At 54.6% G+C, this 6,196-nt stretch overlaps 1 protein-coding gene across 1 annotated transcript in view; it reads right to left on the bottom strand.

The window, feature by feature from the left end:
• Positions 1-5,299, bottom strand: part of RBPJ (recombination signal binding protein for immunoglobulin kappa J region) — a 59,318-nt gene extending 54,019 nt beyond the window's left edge. The window contains exon 1 of the mRNA XM_054295730.1: positions 5,288-5,299. The gene's annotated coding sequence lies outside the window, so the exon portion shown is untranslated. The remainder of the gene's footprint in view (positions 1-5,287) is intronic.
• Positions 5,300-6,196: the final 897 nt, after the last annotated feature.

Below are 6,196 nucleotides of genomic sequence, written 5' to 3' on the forward strand. Positions count from 1 at the left end.
GCTCCATGAAGCAGCACCCTCTTTCAAAAACCTCCTCCAAGTTTTTTTTCATATTTCTCATTAAAAACAAAGAAACAAAATGACCAGATGGCTGTCACATCTACACTACTGCCCTAAAATTCACAGCACTCATGCCAAACATTCTCCTGTGCCACCACAGATCTCATGAGTCTTCCCTCACCCTTAAATCATTGAGCATTCTGGGTCAGGAAACCCCTCATAACCACTGAACTCCAGGATGACTAATTCAGACAAGGAACTTGAATAGCTTGTTACTTAGAAATGTGACTAAAACAATTTTCTACTGTGCAGTGCCTATGGAAAACCAGCATCATACCAGCAAGAAGCCTACTCAAAGTATTTTTGTCTTTTCCAAGGCTTCTCAACATGTCAGAAAAATAATCCAAATGCTATATTGCATACTACTATTACAGAGGTTTTAACTGGTAATCAAGTACTTAAGACAATGCCTGCTATTTATGATTTCCATCTGTTATTTCTGAGTTGGATTCTAGTATTTTAAAGATCAGGTTGTCCCAGGCTCCTAAGAAGACACCACTGCATACTTTATGTCACTGTAAAATTACAAAATTAAGTTCATGGTACCAGAGATTTTCTCTGTCATATGGCTTTATTAGACCTAGCAGGGCAATTTTCAAGCTAATGGATGCCTACAGGTATTTTTGCAGTATAACAATTATTTAGAAACAAGTGGTTTGCACTCAAAATATAATTAAAGAAGCATTTTCATTAATTTTGTAATTTAAAAAAGATATTTCCCTACATTGTTCACAACCAAAACCAAAAATACTCCACAAAACCCCAAAAATACTATCCTATAATCCCAGCCATAAATTATCCACTTTTAAACAGTAGTTGTGAATAGTAACTCCTCCCAAGTTACTTGTCTGATGTTGCTGCTCACTTTCTCCCTGTATCTGGCTCTGACACTGCCCAGCCCAGCTTGTCACACTGCACACTGCAGCCTGTCACACTGCCCAGCCTGTCACGCTGCCCAGCCCAGCCTGTCACACTGCCCAGCCCAGCCTGTCACACTGCACAGCCCAGCCTGTCACACTGCCCAGCCCAGCCTGTCACACTGCACACTGCAGCCTGTCACACTGCCCAGCCCAGCCTGTCACACTGCACAGCCTGTCACACTGCACACTGCAGCCTGTCACACTGCCCAGCCCAGCCTGTCACACTGCACAGCCTGTCACACTGCACACTGCAGCCTGTCACACTGCCCAGCCCAGCCTGTCACACTGCACAGCCTGTCACACTGCACACTGCAGCCTGTCACACTGCCCAGCCCAGCCTGTCACACTGCACACTGCAGCCTGTCACACGGCACAGTCCAGCCTGTCACACTGCCCAGCCTGTCACACTGCACACTGCAGCCTGTCACACTGCACAGCCCAGCCTGTCACACTGCACACTGCAGCCTGTCACACTGCCCAGCCCAGCCTGTCACACTGCACACTGCAGCCTGTCACACTGCCCAGCCTGTCACACTGCACAGCCCAGCCTGTCACACTGCCCAGCCTGTCACACTGCACAGCCTGTCACACTGCACAGCCTGTCACACTGCACACTGCAGCCTGTCACACTGCCCAGCCTGTCACACTGCCCAGCCCAGCCTGTCACACTGCACGGCCCAGCCTGTCACACTGCCCAGCCCAGCCTGTCACACTGCACACTGCAGCCTGTCACACTGCACACTGCAGCCTGTCACACTGCCCAGCCTGTCACACTGCCCAGCCCAGCCTGTCACACTGCACGGCCCAGCCTGTCACACTGCCCAGCCTGTCACACTGCACACTGCAGCCTGTCACACTGCACGGCCCAGCCTGTCACACTGCCCAGCCCAGCCTGTCACACTGCACACTGCAGCCTGTCACACTGCCCGGCCCATCCTGTCACACTGCACACTGCAGCCTGTCACACTGCCCGGCCCAGCCTGTCACACTGCACACTGCAGCCTGTCACACTGCACACTGCAGCCTGTCACACTGCACAGCCTGTCACACTGCCCAGCCTGTCACACTGCCCAGCCTGTCACACTGCACAGCCCAGCCTGTCACACTGCACAGCCTGTCACACTGCCCAGCCTGTCACACTGCCCAGCCTGTCACACTGCACACTGCAGCCTGTCACACTGCCCAGCCTGTCACACTGCCCAGCCCAGCCTGTCACACTGCACAGCCCAGCCTGTCACACTGCACAGCCTGTCACACTGCCCAGCCTGTCACACTGCCCAGCCTGTCACACTGCACACTGCAGCCTGTCACACTGCACAGCCTGTCACACTGCCCAGCCTGTCACACTGCACAGCCCAGCCTGTCACACTGCCCAGCCTGTCACATTGCCCAGCCTGTCACACTGCACACTGCAGCCTGTCACACTGCACACTGCAGCCTGTCACACTGCCCAGCCTGTCACACTGCACAGCCCAGCCTGTCACACTGCACAGCCTGTCACACTGCACACTGCAGCCTGTCACACTGCACAGCCTGTCACACTGCACAGTCTGTCACACTGCACACTGCAGCCTGTCACACTGCACAGCCTGTCACACTGCACAGCCTGTCACACTGCACAGCCTGTCACACTGCACACTGCAGCCTGTCAGACTGCACAGCCTGTCACACTGCACAGCCTGTCACACTGCACACTGCAGCCTGTCACACTGCAGCCTGTCACACTGCACAGCCTGTCACACTGCACACACGCACGAGTTCAATGCAAACGCTCCTTGTGAGGAGCAGCACGAGGGTGCCACATGCTGCCAACAACAAAGCACAACAAACTCTGCCTGCCCCCCAAAACTGCTGCAGGAAATTCCTGCTATTCCATTCCAACACTGCATAAACTTGTGTACCAAAACTTAAGCTCAGGCATACAGTTTTCACAGGAAAAAAAAAAATAACCACCCTTCTCATTCAGGTAACACTGACTGCAAAAGAGCCTTAAGCTTTACCTCAAAGTTTGAGTGCCTGTGTGATGCCCACTCAAACACAATGCAGGATTTGCATATTACATTCTTCAGCTATTGCTTTTTCATTTCAAACACTTTTTTCCCTCCTGTCCAAGTAAGTTTTTCCCAAAAGAAAACTCCTTATACTAACCATCTGGAAAAAAAAAATCAATCAGCTACTGGAGAATCATCAATTTTTGATCCTAATACACAAAGACAACTCAGCATCAGCCACTCCAAAAACAGGTCATTTAATAAAAAAAAATTTAAAAATTAGGCTCCTTGATGCAATATAACTATGACATTAACAAAAGTTAGCATATTTCATTTCACCTACACTGGAAGTATTTAACAATAAGAAAACAAAATTTTTTTTCCAGAGAATTATTTGACTTATAGGTTTAAACAATAAATGTAGCATAAAATTCTAAACTACAAACAACTATTTCACTCTCATTAAAATGGTATTTTTTTCTACTGCTCTGATTATTTGATCACTGTTTTAAAAATAATCCACAGTTGTTTTGTCAACATTTTAACAGACATCTGAAAAGGATAAAACTAATGTCACAAACATGACAACACTTCTGACAATCCTGTAATAATCAATAAACAAAAGGAAATGGAACCCAAATATTCAGATGAGTAAAGTAATAGAAATGTGGAAAAACTTAATTGCTAACTGGAGCACAGGCTAACTTTGTAACAAACTTTAAAAGCATTTCTTCCCTTCTTTCAAACCCAACCTCTAAACTAGTACACTCTAGGAATCATAACAAACAAGATTAGCTTCCCTAAAGAACATTTAATTGGGAAATTGTATATCAGCCACAAGATACCTTCATCAGGACTGAAATCAAGCAAAAGCTTCAATTTAGTTTTTCACAAACAAGAGTGAGGAGTTGGAAACACTATTGCAGCTAATCAAAACAACAAAATACCATAATGCTACCTTCTCCACGAGAACAAAAGCATCAACCACCAACCCCACCCCACCCCCAAGCAGGCTGTTGCTCTCTAACCACAGAGCCAATGCTGCAGACAATGTAATCCCACAGGGAAGACAGAAGGTCACAGACACACTGTGAAATCTTAAAATAAGGTCCACGTTTTAGAAAGACCCAGAAGTACTTTAACAAGACAAAATTTCATTTGGAACAAACAGGTGGAGTACAGAAACAGCCTGTTCTTCTCCTGACTGTCTCTTCCCTCAACACATAGAGGGACGTCACACTTGCTCCACGTAGTCCAAAATTAAGGATCCGGCACTCGAAATAAGCAGCAGCAATCAAGATGTGGCAAGGATGGCAACGTGCAATGTGACACTGCAGGTGTGATTGCGTACTGTACACCAGCAGTGGGTCTGTTATTATTCATCAGCCGTAGGTGGCTAAGAGGGTGTCACTTATTACAGTGACACATGCTGCAGCTGGCTAGCCATGATTAAGTATTACCCAGTGCGGCTGAAAGGGATGGAGACTACCATTCATTATGATCCAGCGTGGCTTAGTGGCGCGGGGAGGCTGCTACCCTTCCCTGCACCGCAGCATTTGAAGGAAGGCAGCTAAAACTCAACAAAGCGCTGGGAACGGTGCGCAGAGAGGAGAGAAAGGGAAGCCCGGCGGCGCAGGCTGCCGGAGCGGGTGCCCTGCTCGCAGGGGCGGAGAGCCGGGGAGAGCCGCCCGCGCCCGGGAGCGCCCCGCCGCCAGTGACAGCGCCGGGCCGGGCCCGCCGTGCGAGGGGCGCTGGGGGCCCGCGCCCAACTTCCAACCACGGCAGCAAAAGCCTTTGTCCGAGCGCTCCCCGTCCGCAGCCGGGGGAGCCTGGAGGACCCCCGCCTAATGCGGGACGAGCCGGGGCGACCGAGAAGGGAGAGCAGCCCGTGGCAGCCCCAGGTCCCCTCCCAGCTGGGCTCCGCCGCTCCCCTGGGAGCCCTCCGAGCGGGACCCGCTCCGAAGCAGCCGGGATGAGCACTGACCCCGCACGGAGTCCCGACCGGCGTGTCCGTGCCGGAGAGAGGGAAAGCAAAGTCAGCGCCCGGACGCGCCGGGGCTCCCGCGCCGCGGGGCGGCCGGAGAGCGCGGCCGCTGCCGGGCCGGCACCCGGGGCGCCTCCTCCGTGCGCCCACCCGGCGGGACCCCAGCCCCACGAGGTTTGCGCCGCAGGGCCCGCCCGCGGGCCGTCCGGGGGGCAGTCCTCCGTGCCCTCGAGCGGCGGCCAAGGAGCGAGCGGGCGGGCGCGGCGCGGCCTCGCCCAGGCAGCCCCGGGCGGCGGCGGCTCCGGCGGGCGCCGCGAACGCCCCGCACTCACCCTGTCACAACAGGCGCCATCTTCCACAAACTCTCGCCAAAACTCCTACTCTCGCGAGAGCGCCCCCCTCCCCGCGGCCCGGAGCGCGCGTGCGCGGGCCCGCGAGACACGCGCGGGGCGGGGGGGGGGCGGTGCGCCCCGCCCACTCAGCGCCCGGGCTTCTCCCCTCAGACACAACAGCCCGGGCGTGGGAACCGCGCCGCTCTCGCGAGAGCCCGGCGCCTGCCGGCATGCGGAGAGCGGCGCAAGTCTCGCGAGAGCGAAGCGCGCTCAGGGGAAGCCGAGGGATTCCCTCTGCCCGCTCGCGCGTCCCGCCCCCGCCGGCGCGAGGAGGGGCGGAGGGGGAGGAGCCATTCGGGGCGCGGAGGGAGGGGCGGGGCGGGGCCGCCGCTGGCGCGCGAGGATCGCTCGCGGCCGGCACCGCCTCCGCCCCGCGCCCCCGCGGGGAGCGCGCGTGGGGCCGCCCGCCTCGTGCTGCCTGCGGGCCTGGCACGTGCGCGGTCCGAGACCCCGCGGCGGTGCCATCGGGGCTGAGGCGCCATCGGGGCTGGGAACCAGGACAGGGCGGAGAGAACTCTGTGTCAAACGTGAATGAAAAGAGCAGGAGGCTGCGATGTGGAGGGACAGCGCTTAGGAAGACCTCTTGGGTTCCTTACGTGGAATTGTTAGCAGAATTTTTTTTTAGAAGTGGGTTTTACATTAAAAGCCCTGTTTCATAATTTTGTTTTCATGTGCAGCTGAAGTGCGTAAGATGCGTTTGTTTAGCAAACAGAAGCCGGGGAGTCTGGCAGGGTCCCAGCTGCCGAGCGGGCCCTGTGGCCGCAGGCGGCCGCGTGTGGGCACGGGCACAGGCGGTGTTTCCACACCGAGCTGCCGCCGTGCGCTCCGGCGTTTTGGCACGGCACGAAA

Source organism: Melozone crissalis, unplaced genomic scaffold (genome assembly GCF_028551555.1).
Source record: "Melozone crissalis strain CALT ecotype California unplaced genomic scaffold, PUWL_Pcris_2 ptg000006l_1, whole genome shotgun sequence".
Classification (NCBI taxonomy): Eukaryota; Metazoa; Chordata; class Aves; order Passeriformes; family Passerellidae; genus Melozone; species Melozone crissalis.